Source organism: Anas platyrhynchos, chromosome 14, assembly GCF_047663525.1.
Source record: "Anas platyrhynchos isolate ZD024472 breed Pekin duck chromosome 14, IASCAAS_PekinDuck_T2T, whole genome shotgun sequence".
NCBI classification, from domain to species: domain Eukaryota; kingdom Metazoa; phylum Chordata; class Aves; order Anseriformes; family Anatidae; genus Anas; species Anas platyrhynchos.
In genome coordinates, this window is record NC_092600.1 from 13020330 (window position 1) to 13038786 (window position 18457).

General features: G+C 59.9%; 1 long non-coding RNA gene across 1 annotated transcript; it reads right to left on the reverse strand.

Annotated features, from left to right (window-relative positions):
- Positions 1-305: 305 nt before the first annotated feature.
- Positions 306-14596, reverse strand: LOC106018761 (uncharacterized). Its single transcript, XR_003500477.3, has 4 exons — positions 14513-14596; positions 4450-4506; positions 1238-1526; positions 306-791 (listed from the first exon to the last, which is right to left on the reverse strand). It is a non-coding gene; the product is annotated as an uncharacterized lncRNA (long non-coding RNA).
- Positions 14597-18457: the final 3861 nt, after the last annotated feature.

Genomic DNA, 18457 nt, shown 5'->3' on the forward strand with positions numbered 1-18457 from the left:
TCTTCCATGAGGATTTTTCCAGCCTAACTTAGGTGAGTGCAAGGCAAGAGGCAGTGCCCTGCGTCAGCCCTGAAATGCTGGGACAGCAGCACGGGCAGGGGGTTGGTGATGGAGACGGCTTCATCCAAGCTGTCTGCTCCTCTGGGAACCCCCCAGCCTGCACCAGGGGAGGCCCAGAGCGGGCCTCAGGCAGAATTTGGTCCCACAGAGGGTGACCAAGCACTGGGACAGGCTGCCCGGGGCACTGGTGGGGTCCCCACCCTGGAGGTGTGTAAGGGACGTGGGGACGTGGTGCCTAGGGACACAGCTCAGTGGGGGCACTTGGTGTGACCAGGTGCCTGGTCACTTCTCCTGGGCTAACTTTCCACCAGCAGCATTGCAGAACTGGCACATCCCTCCCGTCCCCTCCCAGGCCACACACAAAATGTGCTGGGAGGCCAAAAAGTGTGACACTGATGGGGACAGCTCTTCTGCAGCCCCCCTGGGCTACACCAGCATTCAGGGGGCACCTATCCTTGTCCTCTGCCCCACAGACACATCACTCCTGGAGAAAGGAGAGGGTGTAAACATCCCCGGCCTCCTAACCCTCCGATACAGGCAAGGATTCGACCCATTTCTATCAGCAGCTACAAAAATGTATGAGACCTGAGATGTGCAGGCTACGTGTAACCAGATTACAAAGCATTCTTCCATTTTCCACACTCCAACAACGAGAGGGATTTCATGCTGACAGAAGATGCCGTCCGTGGCACAAACATCTTATCCGCGCCCGGGAAATGAGGATGTGGAACCTGGAAATGAGAAAGCTGCCCATTAGGCTAATGTGGCATTAATGCTCCGCGTGGCGCAGACGGGGGAGCCCGCGGGGAGCCCCTGAGCGAGCAGCGGGGCCAGGGCAGGCACAGCCACCACAGGAGCCACCAGCCCGGGGCCACTCCTGGCAGGGACAGCATCGCTCCCATGCTGGGGGTGCCCGTGCCACCCCCCGAAACCTGCTCTCCTTTGCAGAATTGCTGTCACAGCAGTAAATAAAATGCTATTGCCCTATTACAGTCAGGATATCGCTCTAAATTGACTGTTTTATAGTCTCGGGTAATTTAATTTTTTTATTTAGTGAATGGCTTGCCATATGCCCACGGAGCACGCGGCACAGCCACAGCACGGATCGTCTCCGAGCTGTGCCGGGTCTCCTCTGTGCTCACCTCGGGGGGAGAGGGGATGCCACGGTGGTGCTCACCCATGTCCTGCACCTCCGACGCGGGGCAGAGGCTGGATTTTGGTCTGGGCAAGGATTTTCCATCAATATTTTGCTCCGAAAATGTCGGATGTGGCAGACCCTGTGCCGTGCCTCGCTCAGCCCCACGGGACTCTCCCTCCTGGTGGCTCGCAGCCCGATTCGGATCATTTTCTCCCAAATGGCGCAGCTGTGTTCTTCCAGCCTCTGCCTGCCCGCGGGCTCAGCGGGACCCGCTCGTGTGTCCGCTCTCCTCCTTGGCATTTGGATCTCTTCTCCAATTCAGTTTCATCTGCAAATTTCAGGAAGGTGTTGTTAAGGAGAGCTGTGCATCTTGCTCGTTGCAGCGAGCACTGGTTGGTAATACAGCTCTTGCTTCTGTTTTTAAATCATTTTTCCCTAGCTTTCTGCAAAAAACTCCTGATTTATTTTTCTGATTATTTTTCAGCTAAACTGTGAGAGCACATTTCATATGTCACTAGCCATAGCGCATGTTATGTCAGCAGTCAGTTCAGGAGTGATTCGGCTTTGTTCTGTCATGGGATGCTTCAAGACCCGGCCTAGAAAGGTCCCCTGAGACCCATCAGCCACGGAAGGCATTGCAGGACATCTCACACAAAGCGGTGTCTCTCTATTTGATGCCTCAGCCCGTGTCCCCTGTGCCAGCAGGCAAGATGTGGCACCTCCCAGAGCTTCTCTGCAAATGCTCAGTGGTCCTGGTGCCCCTATCCCTGCGCAGGGCTCCATGGAGACATCCCCACTTGCCTGTCTATGGGGCATCTCCTGGGTCAGAGAAGAAGGAGTGATGGGTAAAACCATTTCCCTAAAGCTCTGAGACCTTTGGACCTGAAACCATTTGCACAAGGACCCTGCAGTCCGTGCGAAACAACCCCAGGAAAATATTGCTTTCACCCTGGAAAGTACCTGCACGTCCCTGGTAGTTGGTTCTTCTGTTTACTCTCTCTGCCAAGATTATTAACGAAGGTGTTAAACAAGCAAACCTCACACTGGTCCCTGTGGTTCCCCCACGCTTCCTGTTGTAATATTTTATAATTGTCCTCTGCCCTCTGCTTCGAGGATTGTCGGATGCCTTGCCAACACTGAGGGACCAGCAAGTCCATCAGCAAAGACTTCCCAGAGAAGGCACAGACTGCACTGCTGCAAGGATTCCCACCCTGGGGGCGGAGTCCCTGACGTGGCCGCGGCTTTGCCGGGCAGGATGAGCATCCTGTGTGCATCCCCACCTTTGCAGCTGTCTGGAGAAAAGCACAGCCTTGGATCGTTGCTGTCTGCAGGACGGTGTCCATGTGGCAGCTTTGGATCCTTGCTGAGCATTCACCACATCACCACGTCCTGTAGACCAGCCCTACCTCTGCCCTTCCCCATGTATCCACATGGGACACAGGGAGGTGGTGCCACAAGGAGCGGGGAAAGGAGGAGAGAAGGTGGCCCTGTCCTGAAGGAAGTTCTGTACAGTGCTCGGGGGCACAGAAGGATCGAGTGTGGGGTCCTCTGGCTGTGGGGAAGCACCAGAAGCCTGGGAGGTGAGCCCAACTGCAGCCCCACAGCATGGTCCCCAGCTTTTAGGACCCTTCCAAATGGGAAGGAGAGCTGGTGGCTTCCCACCCAGAGAGGCAGCAGCTCTGTGCAAGCATCCCTGGCTCCAGCAATCACCCGTGACCTGGGACAAAGAATGGGGACACCAGGATGCTATTGCTCCCCGCTCCTGGTGGGCTGGGGACCTCCATCAGGTCTCCACCATCGCTGATCTCCTGCTGGCTTTGTCCTCCCATCTCCCTCAGGCCACCACGGGATGTTGCTGAGCACCCAGAATGTTCTCGAGAGGGGAGGAAGGAGCTCTGCCCCCTGGGACGCAGCACCCACCCCTCCGCAGAGTGCCAGGGCACTGCCGGGAAGCTGCAGCCAGCTCCGGGCTCATTAATGTGGAGAGCATGCGTGCCCTGCTCCCCGCGCATCGATCTGATAAATGAAGAGCCGCCGATGGTATTTTCTACCCTTTTAAGTGTTAAAATAACATTTTAGTGAAATATGAGCAGGTCAGAGCTGAGCTGCCCCCTTTCATCTCGCAGCATGCAGGCAGGCTGGCTCGGGGAGGGGTGCCATGGACGTGTGTGCAGGCGTGCGGACACATCTGGGGGGAGGTCCCCAGGCCCCCGGGCAGCTGCAGATGTGTCTGTGCCCAGGCAGTGCCCCCATGCTTGGGGGGAGGATGGGCAGTGAGCGTGGGTGTGCAGGTGCTGGTGGCCGCAGCCAGGACCCTGCCGTAGGTTGTGCCCGGCTGTGGGCTGTGCCCATGTCCTCCTGAAAAGCCTTTACAGGCACAAAGCCGCTGCCACTTGATTTGGCAAGCTGAGGATGTGCCATGAACCTTTCTGGGTCTTCTCTTTGTGATTTCGTTGTGGAAATGCAGGGGCTTGTGTTGGGATGAGGGAAGATGAAACGGCACCGTCCTTGTGCTCGGCTCCTCCAAAGGGCTCAAAGCGGCCCCTGTGTGCCCAGCCTGCGGCCACCGCAGGAAATGAGGGCAACCCGACCGCATATGAAAGATGCGGGTTTTCAGCCTAGGTACACTAACCTTTAAGATGGATTGGACTGGGAAAAGAAAAAAAAAAAAAGAAAAAAAAAAAGAAAAAAAAAAAAGAAAAAAAAAAAGAAAAAAAAAAAGAAAAAAAAAAAGAAAAAAAAAAGAAAAAAAAAGAAAAAAAAAAGGAAATGCTCACTGGACTGTAAAACGATATGCTGAAAATTGGAGTACTTTGCTGACAGCTGTTCTTGGTGGAGCCCGATATGTCAAGGAAAGAAGTGGTGGTGGGAGCATGGCTGGTAGCTCTCGGGGGACCTGGGGGCATCGGCTGCACCTCCTCCTGCAGGGCTGAGGACATCTCCACACCTTGTGTGCGGGCAGCCTGGGGCCTGGATGGAGCTGCCTGGTACGTCCTCACCTCATCCATCTCCTGCATCCTTCCCCCTCTCATCACCTGCATCTTCATCTTGTTCATCCCATGCATCCTTCCTTTGTCCATCTCCTGTATCCTCTGCCCATCCCATGCATCCTTCCCCTGCCCGTCTCCCCTCGCAGCCCTTTGGTTTCTCGTCCCTCTCCTGCTGCCGTGGCACAGCTCTTTGCCTGGCTTTGCATCCCCTCTCCGTTCAGCCAAGCCGAGCTCACCGTGGGCCCCGGCCCCCCTTCTCACCCTGTTGCCCGATGTCTCTTCCTTCACCGCATCTCTGGAGTGTGATTGCTCCGCGCCCTGGGTGAGAGCAAGAGAAATATGTGCTGAGATGACATTTCGGTTATACATGATGCTATTAAAATATGATAAGAACGCTATTAACATTAATAATCCTTTTCATTGTATCATTTAGGGAGCAAAACAAGCCATTAAATATTACGGAGTCATTGGTGCTTTGATGGCTTCAGGGAGGGGAACATTTGGCCGTGTTTGTCTACATGCACTCTGGAAACGTAACATTATCTCTGGGAAATGGGCTTCTCTGGGCCAGCCGCCTCCCTGCGGCTCGGTGGACACGAGCCAGCCCCTGATGCAGGCAGAGGAGCGGGGTGGGGAGGCACCAGGGGTCTCTGCGTGGCTAGTGTTTGCCCCACACTGGCTACCTGCAGGTTGAAGCCTGGCAGCCAGATCTGGTGACAGCACAGTCCCCTTTCTGCACAGCCATCTGCTGGTGGCTCCCAGGCTCCTCGCCCTTCTTTTTTAGCTGGGAAACCAAGTTTGGGCTGTCTAATGCCCAAATCTCCAGCTTGAGGGGAATCAGAGCCTGCTCCTTCCCCTGGCCGTCCCCAGGATCTGGCCATGCAGAGTGAGACCAGGGCAGGAGCTGAGCCAAGGCCCCCGAGCTGCTCAAATGCCACCAGGGCCGTTGTTATCTGGATGCTTCCCCATGGTGACAGGAGCAAATGAGGGAGAGAACTGAGAAAAGCACAGAGGCTTTTGACAGGACTGTCAGCGCTCCGAGTGAGCGCTAACAAGGACAAGTGTGGGCTCTTTAAACAAATCACTGTCATGTTGCAGGCAGATCGTTGTTTAACGGAGGCACCGCAAGTCACCAGAAAAGGTTAACGCACGAATGGAAGGCTCAGTCCTAGGGAAGGTGACACGGCTGGGCAGCGGGGATGGATCGTTGCCTCCCTGCTCCTGGCTGCCTGAGCTCTGGAGCCAGCAGTCCTGAGCTCCCCAGGGACCACCCAGTGCCCCAGTGCCTGGTGCTGGGCAGGATTGGTGCTGGCAGGGGGCACACGTGCAGGAGATGCACCCATCCCCTGCTCTGCACCACTGAGGGGCTGGAGAAAAGGCTTGGAGCAAGACACCAGCATTCAAACAGAAGCAGGAACCTGCAAGAACACCCATGGGATGCTCCAGGGATGTGAGCCAGGCAGCTCTGGGGAGGACGCCCTGCCCAGCAGGCTCTGAGCCCCCCCGACCTGGAGCAGGAGTCTTCTCTGGCTGTGCTGGGTGCACACCTGGCCAGGATCCATCGCTTGGAAAGCCTCAGGTGGCTTCCACACCAGGAGCTCACCAGCCCCTTGGTGGGGACTACAGGACCAAGGGCTTGGGGGGGCAAGAGGGGGTCACCCGGTCCTGCTCCATCCACCCCAACACAGGTGGCAGAAGGGGAGATGTGCCACACCAGCAGCAGCAGGTTGAGGTGGGCTGTTGCAAACCCAGCCCTGTGCGCTCCCCCCCAGAGCTCACCAGGAGGATGAGGGAGGCTCTGCCCTGCACATGGCCAAGGCTCAGCCTGGTGCCTCCACAGGGCGCTGGAGGAAGACCCGAGGGAGCAGCAGGGCCCTCCGAGCAGCCTTCCCACCCACCAGGATCCCAGGCAGAGAAAACCTCCCCGTAGCAGGAGCCATCACTCTCTCCAAAGTGCAAGGAATGAAATGAGTGAGGCTGCTCGCTGACACCCAGGGTCACCGCATGCAATTCATGAGGAGCCGCTCGCCGCGCGGAGCCGAATGTTCCTGCGTATGAAAATCGTATGCCAAGGTCACGCCAGCAGTCCCAGCTCCGACCTTAGCTCTCTGCTCACGCGCAAGCCATTAGGCAAGGAAATATATAACAAACAGCCCCCAAAGATCCTAAGGGCCCTACACAGCTCCTACAATGCCTAGCAAGGCTTCTCTATCCATCACGTAGCGTCTCCCAGAGCAGTGCATCAAACTTTAATATCCTACTCTTAGTCACACAAAGGCTGTAACAAGCCTGGCCTTTCATGCTACACAATCCACCAAATCAAAGGCTCTCTGACAGAGCAGCGCACCTGAATATAATCTTTCTCTCTCATCTAAATCTCATCTGTTTCAGGGCTCTGCACACCCCTCATCGCTGCGATACGCATCGGCGTTGCCAAACAGCCCGTTCTCCTACTGCGTGAAACAATCGGGCATGTTTCTAATTAGACAAACGTCATTAGTCGGGAGGCTGGTGAGGGGGAGATGAAGGAAAGCCCCACGTGAGAGCGGAGCCGAGCCCACCCTGCTCCCGCAGCCGCTGCTGGGGGCTCCGCCGCTGCCGGGCACGGTGCTGTGGGTACGCTGTGTGCTCTGCCCTGATTTCCAAAGCCAAAAAGCTCTTGGGTGAAAAATGTCAGAGGGAACGAGGGGATGAAAAATAGAGGCAAACAGAGGATGTGAAGGAAACGCCTTCAGAGTGGCTGTGAATGGTAAATTCCCAGAAGGCAGGGGCTTCACTGCTCAGAGGGGGTTGAACAGAGTGGCCACACCAGGTACGCTGCCCTGCAGGAGAGGTGTGATGATGAGCCAGACAAGGGCTTTGCAGCGTGTCATGGCATGCAGCACACATACATGTCACCCCACAAACCCTGGAGCGGGAGCAGGGAAGGGGATGGAAAGGGGTGAGAGCGTTGCTTGTGGTCAGGGTGTCCCAATGCAGGGGGCCCTGTGCCAGAGGGGCAGCTTCCAGCTCCTGCCTCCCCAGTGCCCACGGGTGAAGCAGGTTGAGAAGCAAGAGGCTGTGAAGCCAGGGTGCTGTGCAGGTCCTGCAGGGCACGGCTGGAAGAGCAGAGCATGTCCTGTGCTTGGGCACGGGGCAGAAGGGACAGAAGCAGCAGGACTGGGGCAGTGCTGGGGAGCAGGGTGGGTAAGGTCCTTAACCTGCATCCCTCCCCATCTGGGTGCCCACAGCTCCTCTCCTCACTGGATGCACCCATAGTGCAGCCTGCAGCTGCAGAGGGATGCCAATAATCACCATTCCCTGCTTCCCTTCCCACAGCCATCCACCTCCAGGAGCATCGCGGCTTTCTGTGTCACTTCTCCAAGAGAAGCTCACCTCCCTCTTGCCTGGGACATTTCCCAGCTCAGACGGGCTCCAGTTCTTGCCCTGAAGCGCAGCCTTGGTACCAGGACGGGCAGCACCCAGCCCCATGGCACTGGCCTCGGAGAGTTTCAGGGGTGAGGGAGGATGCAGAAAACCTGACAAAGAGCAGCCGAGTGGAGCAAAAAGAGCAGCTGGAGCTGGCACCACCTCCCGTGGTGCTTCCAAGCCATGTCCCCCCGGGGGCCATGCGGACACCTCTGGGAGTGGGGCCTGGCAGCCTGCTGTGGCTGGGAGAGGAGAGCAAAGGGACCTTGGGAAGCTGCAGGGTGCAGCCTGCACAGCAGGGACAGACCCGGCCTCTGCAAGCAGACCCCATGACCTGCAGTGGCCCAGGGTGGCCACAGAGCCCTGCAGGGGGCCACCAGCTCCAGCTGCCCACCAGCACAGCCTGGGGTCAGCAGGAACCAACACTGGAGACCTCAGTGCTGCAGGAGGCTCCGGGTGGCAAATCCCCAAATCCTCAGTCTCCTCTGCATCTCCTGGAAGGTGGAGAAGACCTTCCCCAAAGGGACACGTGTGGTGAAGCACAAAGGGAGCTGGAGGGGATCCAGAGCCCCACTGGAGTTGGAATGAAGCCCCGAGACCAACCCTCGGTCCCAGCAGGGGTGCACTTGGGCTAACACCAGTCCCACATGGGGTCACCAGCCCCCTCACACAGCTGTGGTGCACCACCGTGTCCCCTTGGTGTGCCCTGGCCACAGGGAGGTGTCCTGCAGGGAGCCTGGGTGAGGGAAAACAGTGTCCCCCCCAGCGCCCAGCCATTGGGTGTCTCCTCGCGGGGAGCAGGAGCGCGAGCCCTGCAGCAGCCTGTAGCAGGAGCTGCGTGCTCATATGGGAAGGAGACCTAATGAGGTGCTTTATTAATTGCTTTGTGAACTTTCTCTTTAATGATTCTCCCCGCTACTCCCTCTAGTTAAAGCTAATGGCCTGTAGCGTGTTCAGCAGATGGATTACCCATTGGTGCCCAGGCAGCTGGGCCAGCTGGTGGAGGGGTGCGTGGGGGCTGCCAGCAAGCCAGGGACATCACCCACTGCTCCCTGCTGTCCCAAGGGGACCCCAGGGGCTTTGCAGGGCCCCCAGGATGGAATGGGACCATGCCCATGCAGGTGGTGCAGCAGCCTGGGGCATTGGTGGTGGTACCAGTTTCTCCTGGTGATGGAGCAGGAGGGATTCCTACAGGGGGACTGCTGGACTTGGCTGCCCTAGGGCATGGGGGTGGCTGTTTGGGTGGGCTGGGTGCGTGCTGCAGTGCAGCTTTTCCTTCTTCACCTCTGCACGAGGCAGAGCCAGGTCTGGAGAAGCCCCCTCTGTGAGCAGGAGCCGCAGCCTGCAATCAGCAGGGCACCCCATGGCAGCAGGCAGCCACTTCTCCCCATGCGCTCCCACTTTCCCCTGCCCACCCTCGCCACTTCTCCATCCCGTTCCTCTCCGCAGCTGCTGACATGACTCCTGGACGTGAAGCAGATGGTATTGTTTCCTCCTGCAGCTGGAATTTTGCCGTGTGCCTTGCCCTGGATGGGCTGGCCGTGGCCCCAGCCACCCTCACCCCTCTGTTTTCACCATGAAACCCCCGCAGGGGCGGTGCCGGAGCTCCCCCAGCCCGCTGCTGGCTGGGCTCTGCCCCTGGCAGCAAATTTTCCCGGCTGCACTCTCCTGACCCCAGCCCTGCGTCTATTACACGCTCCTTTGATGCGATGCGGTCCCAGGCAATTAGCCCAGCCGTTATCCCGCTGCCTGTCCCGGCCCCACTCTGGCGCCTTGCTGGCATGCACCGGGTCCCATTCCTGGGGGCTCCCCCACGCAGCCCGTGCCATCGCTCTGGTCAGCACCCATAGCACGGTGGGTGGGTTTTTAAAAGGTTTTAAGCTTTTCTTGGTCTGACACCACCAGCTCAGATCAGGAGTGGGCTAGCCCTGCACTCTGCTCCTGGGTTTCCATCACCACCGCCGGGCTGTGCGCCCTGAGGAGCCAAGAGCTGAGATCCAGGAGCCCCCAGCTCCGCGTCTCCCCGCTTCCCGCATCGGGAGTGGGGGTTTCATTACCAGCAGTGTCCTCTCCGGGCTGCCCTTATATTTATGGCAGTCCTTCTTTTTTATAGCCAATTTTGTAGAGTGCCCAGCAGTTAGCTCAACTGCTTCCTCTCATTTCTGCATTATTGCCAATTTCCTGTTCCAATGGCTAAATTTATCACATCTTTAATTGTCTGATAACTCCTAGCGCCAGATTGGGGCTGCCCCTCCCTGCCCCGTGCCCCACCTGCAGCTTCACCCTCCTGCCCCCAGCCCGTTCCCCAGCACTTTTCCAGGGGCACCCACAGGGCATCCCCTTCCCACCCAGCTCCTGTCCTTCCCTGTGGGGACAGTTTGCTGTCCTTGTTGTTTTGGGTTGCTTTTGATGCACGGATGAGGTGGGTCTGGGTGCTGTGTCCCGTTCACACCTCCTTTGTGCCCTGGGAGGAACAGAGGACCCCCAATGGGAGCAGGGTGGGCGGTGACCACCACGTTTAGGGGCAATTTGGAGCCACAGAAGTACCAGGGGGCTTCACGCCTCGCATTGTTAGTGCTTGTCAAATATTTATGAAAAAACAATCTGGGGATAATTAATTCAGCAGCGATGACAGAGCCCGGCAGAGCTTTGCTTGATGGATACGATCGGAGCATGGACAGCGCTCTGCCAAGTGCAGGAGAGTGGATCATCAATAATAGATTTGTCAATAGATGAAAACATCATCGGACAAATGAGCCTTGAGTGCCACCTGGCCAGCGCGTCCCCACAGCCGCCCGTGGCCAGTGGCCACCAGCAGCCCCCAGTGCTGCCGATCTGCTGGGACCACCACGAGCATCTCTGCACGGCTGGAGGGAACAAGGGGTGACAGAGGCCCCCGCGCTGGCTGCGTGCCATCACTCCTCCCTTTGGTGTCACCGCCGTCCCCTGGGGAGCCCCTGCCCCGGGGCGCAGGCCACAAAGGCGACCTTGAGCATCGGCCGAGCTCTTTCCCCAAATAGCTGCCCCGCCGCAGGGCACGCTGACCCCGGCCATCCGCCCCAGGGCTGGGGGTCTGCTGGGGAGGGAGAAGGGGGGCCACGCACACTGAGCCCATTCATCCCTCAGAAAGGGGCCCTTGTTCCCCGCAGACGGGCGGCGGGGACCGGGCAGCTGCGCGGCGCGGGTCCACCCGGGGCAGGATCAGCCCCCGGGGCGCACGGCGGCCCCGGCTGGCTCCAGCGGGGCTGGGCGAGGAGCCCCCCACTGCTTCCCACGGCCGGCAGCATGGGCAGGGCACCCAGCGCCCGCTCCTCTCCTGGGGCTGGGATGGAGCGGTGCTGGTGATCCCACAATGGTGCCACCACCCAGGGGACTGTCACGTCCCCAGGCTCCATCACTACACCAGTGTGGTGGTGCTTCCATGGCTCTGCCCCACACGTGGGGGGCACAGACACCATCCTGCAGTGGGTCAGGTCCATCCGGGAGAACAAGCCACAGCCTGGTCCGTGCTTGGGGACACGCTCATGACATGGGGCTGTGCCACCACTCATCAGGGCAGGCCCTCTCCCGGCTTCTCCATCCCATAACTGGGGGTGAGCAGCACTATGGCCCGTTGGGAAGGGGACTTTTGGTGGGACGGACGGACACCCACGTGTCCCACAGCACCCTGCTCACAGCCCCTGGGTGCTGGTGCCCCCCGGGCAGGGGTCCCCCTGCTCCCCATGGGCACCAGGGCTCCCCGGCCACCCGGGGCGCTGGCTCCGGCTGCTTCTCATCCATCTGCTCTCCTGTCACATCCCTGTCTCCCTGATTATTTTAATGAGGATAATGATTCACACCTGGGCAATTCAAACCCGCTAACAATAACAATTTTAATTAGTTTCCACTACAAATCTGAAACGTCGTCATTAACATTTAAAGCGCTCGCGAGTGGCAACTCGGCACAAAGCGAGGCCTGGGTGGGCTGGGGGCTGGGGGGCACGGCCGGGGGGGCAGGCTGGGGGGTCCCCCTGGTGGGACCATTGCAGGGGGTGCCAGGGGAAGGCATCACACCGGCACCTGGGTGAGTGCCTGGTGGCACTTGGCTCCTCGCTGCCCTGTGGGCTCAGTGACACCCTAGGGAGCTCCGTGGGGGCTGTTCATAGGGGTGTGTGCCTGCAGGAGGAGGGGAAGAGCTCACAGGGGAGTGGGTGAGGATGCAAGCCCCTGCCAGGTGTCAGACACATGGGGGAAGCAGTGATGGGAGGTAACGGGGCCTGTCTGTGGGGTGTAAGTGCCATGGAGAGCACCGGGGATGCCTCCGCAGCCCCCACGTGTTATCCCAGCCCCACAGCCCTGCTGCTCCTGCATCTCCCTCCCCCGGAGGCATCGGCTGCACCCTTAGTGTGCTTTGCCCCCGCTTCGCTTGCTCGTGTCAGGGGACCACGCTCCGAGGAGTTGCTCCAGGGATTACTGGGAACGAGTGCAGGCACCAGCCCTGGAGGTGCCTGGGGAATTGGGACCTGCAGTCCCATCCCTGGGCTCCTGTCCCTAAGGACACCAGGCTCAGCTTTCCCTTGCAGGCAGCATCGGTGCCAGGTCTGCAGCTCCCGGCACTGGTGCTCACCTGTCCCTGGAGGAAACTGGAGGAAGAAACACTTCCACGGTGCTCACATCCATCACTCAGCCCGGGCCGTCCTCCCGGGACGTTTCCTGCAGGGTCTGGGATAACTCCGGGCAAGGACGGCGAGCAGCACGTGTGTGGGCACGTGTGGGGCAGCGAGGTGTGCTCCTGAAGGTAGCAGAGCCAAAGATGAGGTTTCAGGGTGGTGGGAGCAAGAAAATCTCCCACCCCTCTGGGACCCCAGCACCCTGCTGCCCATCTCCGCAGCGGTCCCTGCAGATGGGGCTGTGCTGAGCCCCCTGCCCCCTCGTAGCCCCAGATCCAGCCCTGCGGAGCACCCTGCCTCAGCCACCTGCCACTGAGAAGAAGACGATGACAAGGGATGGATCCGAAACACGGGGCGAGCTGGGGCAGCGGCAGCACTGCCAGCAGCCCTGGGCCATCCCAGCAGCCGGTTGCCGGCCAAACGCCGGCTCAGCAGAAGGCTGCAGGGGCAGGAAGCAGGCGTGAAGATCGCAGCCACCTCCTCTGCCTCCCCCAGCTACACCGGCTGTTGTCTGCGTGTAAACAAGGTATTTAATATGCACAAGCACTCATTAGCATCTCCTGGTTTCGGCGGCGCCGTGTCTGCAGCTGGACTCGCGGGACGTGTCACAGGAAATCTCTACACACAACTTTTAATTACAGACAAATGGGTGGACACGGCGCCGCTCACAGCTCCCGGGGCTCGCTGCCACTCGGGCACTGTGAGGATCCGGGGGGACCCGGGCAGTGCTCAGCCCCAAACCTTGGGGTACCGGGCTGCCCCCATCCTTTCCTGGAGCTTGGAGGTCATCCTGCAGGCTGATTACCCCTATTCTTTACCCAAAATTGTGATCCGGATGCTCCAGCATCCCATTGCCCATTCCTTCCCTGGGCTGCAGGAATTGGGGAGCCCCCTGCTCACACCCTGCGGGCACCAGCACCCTGCCCCGCTCCGCCACCCTCTCCCCAGAGGTTTTTCAAGCTTCGGTGCTTTTTTGAGGCAATCTTGTGCAGATTTGCTTTTGCAAGTGACTGAGGGCTGGTGATTTCTCATGCATTTTTCCCTTGGGGCCGCTCACACGCTCAAGGGGGGGGTAGGGGCTCGCAAGCATTTTGTGTGCAGCCTGCGGAGGGTTTGGGTGCTGCGGGAGGCAGTGTGCAGGTGCTCTGCCCCCCTTGCAGGGGTCACAGCGGGACCAGGGCTGGGCTGGATTTCGGCAGCAGCAAGCTGGGATCCCCTGCAAACCTCAGCAATGCCAGGGGTGCGGATCCTGCCCATCAGCCTGCTCCATCCCCTCCCCAGACCGCACTCTGCTCCCGTTAAGTGGCACTGACCCTGCATGATCCTCTCCGCCGGCCAGATCCCCAAATCAGCTGCCTTAAAAATAGCTCCCAAACCCCAGCCTGGCTTGGCACGGGCACAGCCAAGCCCGGATGGGTGTGTGCGCTCGCCCATGCACTTATATATAGCCTGGCCTCTCTGCATGAACCAGGCTTGGAGCTGCTGTTTCCTCCCCAAAATGCTGGCAGCAGGGGGACAGAGCCGGGTATGTGCCATGTCGGGGGATGCTGTGCCCCTGCCAGTAAGAGGGAGGCAGAGGATGAAGTCTGGGGCTGCATGAGGGCAGTTACAGAGATGCTGCACTGGGAAACCTGTGGGATTACACCTGGAAGGAGGAAACAGAGAGAGGGAGGGCTGGCACAGGACTGCAGGCTGTTTTCTGGCCACGCTGAGCCTAAACCACTGCCTGAAGGTGTGTGGAGCACAGTGAGCATCCCCGAGCCACCGTGCACCCTCAGGGTGCCCCCGGGGGGCATCCCACCAGCACCCGACCTGACAGCAGACACAGAGCTGCTTTGGGGGAGAAAAAAAACACCCTGCACCTCCCAAAACCCAAGGGCAGAGCATCTCCAGCATCCTCCAGCCAAGCCTCCTGCTCCCTTACACCCTTCCTAGCCTCCTCTCCCTGCCTCCAACCCCAGCTCCTGCAGCTCTCTGCGGCTCACAACCTTTCAGTATCGCTGCTCTCCAAAAGCAGGGCCCCCATCCCCGGGCATGCAGCCAGTGCCACGAGCACCCACGGCAGAGGTGCCCCAGCCCCGGCACGACCCAGCCGGGAGCGTCCCCTCGCCACACGCCACCACCACCCACGACCCGGATCCCTCCCCAAGGCACGAGCCGGTGACCTCAGCGATAAACAAAGCAGCAGAATAAAACCAGGGCGAGATAGATGCCCGTTTTATAGGCTTTTTAAAAGCTTTTGACTCATTCTGGCAGTCAGGACTAACCTTAAATTGCTATGTGATGGAACCGGTGGAAAATCATCTGGCAGCAGTGAAGCCGTGCACCGATCCATCAAGCATGGGATAAAAATACCCCGGCCCTGCACGCTGCACGCCCGCAGCGCACGCGGCCCCGTCCGCTCCCTGCCCTGATCCAAAAGCTCAGCTCCAGGCTCGTGGTTCTCACCTGGAAACCTCCCCACCCGCTCCTCTGCCACCCCCTGGCACTGGGGGAACGATGTCCCCGGCTCTGTGGGTCTCATGGAGCAGGTGGGGGTCCCGGTGGGGGTCCCTCCACTCAGCTCATCCCACCCTCCGTGCCCAGGGGACCCGGTGCAGGGTGGGCCACACGACCCGGAGCCCCACGGGCACCTTCCCAAGGGGACAGAAGGCGGAGGGGACAGGGGCAGTGCCACCTGCCCGCAGCCACCGCCAGGACGTGGCCATGGGGCAGGGATGTGGGGCAGCACTGCGGGAAGGTGCTGGTGCTGGGAAACGGGGCTGCAAAGTGCTGCGGCTGGGGAGTGCCCTCTGCACCGAGCTGAAAGCTGTTATTAGCGCTAATGGCTCTTTTGCTGGGGATATTCAAATAGCAACCACTCCATTTCCATTGCAAATCTCCCCTCCGCCGGAGACAAAGGCTCCAGCGCAGGGACGGATCCTGGGCGCAGCCAGCAGCCGCAGCAGGATGCACGGCACGGGGTTTGCAGCGCCGGGGTCCGAAAGCCAGGGCGGGGAACAAAGCTGCCTTGTGCGAGGAGCAGATGCAGCCGGGCACAAGGCGGGGGGCACGGCACCCCCCTGCTGCCGCATCGCCCCACGGCCCCTGGTGTGGGGCAGCCGTGGGGCAGCCGGCTGCGGAGCTCTGCTCGCATTTCTCACGGAAAAGGAGAGTGTGTTTTTTTTTATTTTTTTTATTATTATTATTTTTTTCACTTAGTAAGCACAGAGTTTATGTTAGTTGAAAATTGACTCAATAAATATTTCAGCCGGTATTTTAACTGCATCCACGGGCTTCGGAGGCTATTAGGGGAACAGATTTACACGAACAGGGGCTGAATCACGTTGGTCGGAGCGAATTACGGAGCGGGGTGCGAGGACTGCTCCCTGGGGAGCACTTCTTGCCTCATTCCAGCTTGGGCGATGCAAATTCCTCCTGCAGATGGGTAGGGACTGGGCCCCCAAAGTGACAGCAGACACCTCTCGCTGCACAGGACGCAGGGCTTTGGGACCAGCCACCGAGCCCTGGGGAGACGTGGGCGCTGCTGGGGGGCTGCAGCCCCCTGGTGCTGCGATGACCCTGACAAGCATTACAAGGGGAGGGCGCGAAGCCCCCAGAGGACTCGTTTCCTCCCGGCTGGTGGGGAGCAGGAGGCAATTCCGGCTCACAGAGCCTGCCCGTGCACTGAAATGGCCCCGCGGGCAGGCAGCCAGACATGCGTGGCTCGGCCACCCCAGGCTCTGCGGCTCCGGCACTGCGCTCACGCCCTGCTCCGAGCAGCCTCATCCCGGGGAGTTGGGTCCAGGCCCCTTGGCCCCCGGCTCCGCATCCTCCCCGCGGTGCCTGCGTCGTAGCCCTGCAGACCTGGAAGTGCTCGCAGCCAGGCGGCTGAGTGGAAGGCACTCCTCTCCATTTGGAAATTAAACGGGAGCTTTAAATATTGCTGAAGGCAATCGATGGGGCGGGCAGGAGCCCAGCGTGACCCTGGCCACGAGCCACGGCTGCTCCGATGCCCCCAGACCCTATACCCCACTTGCAGCATGGGGACGCCCCTCCCACCCGGGGGTCCCAGCCCCACGGCACTGCCCCACGGCACTGATCGGTTGCAGATGTGCTGGCGGGGGGGGGGGGGGCAGGGGGACTTGGGCCGGGATTAGAGCGTTTTGTGCCGGATTAGAAGCACCGCTCAGCCATCGCACGGCGTAGCCACCCTGCGCTGCTTTGCCGAGCTCGGCGGGATTAATATTTTGTTTCAAAGGATTAGGGCGATTAGGAGTGTCGTGGGGGTGCTGCGGGATGCAGGCTGGTTACCGGGGCTGTGGGCATGCCCCGAGCTCACGCTCCCATCCCCAGGAATGCCGGCCAGTCGTGCACTGAGTGTGGGGGCCACGCATGGAGCTGCCTCATGCCTGGCCCCACACTGGCACTGTTGTTTTTTTTGGGGACTCCCAGTGCAGAGAGCTGCTTGCTGCAGCCTGCATCGCTGCATTGATCCAACCACGAGGGCTTGGCTCTGCTCCTGGCACAGCAAGGGAGGTGGGCACAGAGCCCAGGTCCCACCACCTCCTGCTCTCCTCGCCCCACCGTGCCTCACAGGGAACCCCTTGGGGGACACCTAGATCCAGTCCTGAACTGGTCCATGACCTGTTGCACAGCGCGAGGCTGTGGGATTTGGGCAAAAAACTACCTAAAGGGGAGCAGGAAAGATGCTGGAGGTGACGCTTTTCTCTGGGGTCACCAAAACTGTACCTGGGGGGAAGGAGCTGGGAGGAGGAGGAGGAGGGGGACCTGCACCCCTCGGGTCCAGCCAGAGCTGGGGCTGGCAGGGCCTGGTGCTGCCATCGCACACACAGTGTCTGTGTGCATCCCCAGGGATGTTGCACCTGCAAATTCACACTTGCAGGCAGGAGGGTGGCGCACACACACACACACGCCCACGCATGCATGGGTGCCAACGTGTGGCTTTGCTCACAGCCTCCCTGCCGCCAGCATTTCGCAGGGGGATGAGGTGCATGGGGAAAATCTCCTTGTTGGCATAGAAAATGTAGAAATGCTGCTTGGGGCATGCTCGGACGCGGGGGCAGAGCCAGCTCTTGCCAAGTGGGGGTCCCCCACCCCGGCCGTCCCTTTGGGAGGGGACTGGAGCATGTTGGGGACGGTGCTGCCTGGAGAAAGGAGGTTGGCAGGGCTGGGGCTGGGCTGGAGGGGGTCTGTGGGCTGCGTCCTGCCCCTCCTCCAGCCTGCAGGGAGAGCTTTATTTTAAATCCTTTGCTGCTGCTTGCTCCCCCCCCCCCTTGGTGCTGGCATGGTTTAATATCAAAGAGAGACAAACGAGTGACTCACGCACACGCAGCGGATGGAAATAGCGGGGCCCCGCACATCCCTGTGGGCTGGGAGGGGGGACATCAGAGGGGACGTCCCCACTGCTGTGTGTGCTCCGGGGTCAGGCAGGAGCAGCTCGCTCCAACCCCGGCGTTCCTATTCCCAAGCAGAGGAAGGAGGTTCGGAAGCCTTGACTTTGCATTTCTGGTCTTTTCCACAGCCATTCTGCGTGCTTTGTGCTGGGCGAGGAGCAGTGGGCGAGGAGCAGAACGTGTCCCGGGCCCTTTGGTGTCCAGAAGTGATGAAGCTCTGGACTCATGACCCTGTTTTGCCTTCTCAGGGTCCTGCCCCACTCCCAGCACCCCAGAAGCGGGGCTGTCCCCGTGCACCCTGTTGCCAGCACAGGGGGCTCTGGTGGCTTCTGGCTCTTGGAAAGCCCCCAGGCAGGGAGGACGAGAGGGAGGCACTGTGGCAAGGGGACACCTCCATCACCACATCCCTGTGGGATCCAGGCAATCCAGTGCCAGGGCAAGGGATTAATTCTGCTGGGTAGGCAGGGAGAGGGACGGGACTGTGCGGGAGGAGGCAGCAGGAGCAGGGCACAAATTGCCCAAGCCCTGTTCCCCCACACCCTTTAGGTTCTGCACGGCTCTGTGCACATGCCTGCGCTCCCAAAGGCAAATGCAAGCAGGCAGGGGCTGTTTGTCACCCTCATTAAACCCACGTGCAAGCGAGTGTGAGGTGGGGCTCAAGGGCTGGGTGCTGCTCACCCCCAGCAGGGGCTGAGCACCAGCTCCAGGGGCTCCTGGCAGCGCCTTGCCCCGCTGCTCACGGGGATGCCAGGGCTCGCTTGCTGTGGCTCCTGTGTATTTCTTCTCCAAACACCAAGCTCACTTTTGGCAGGAGCA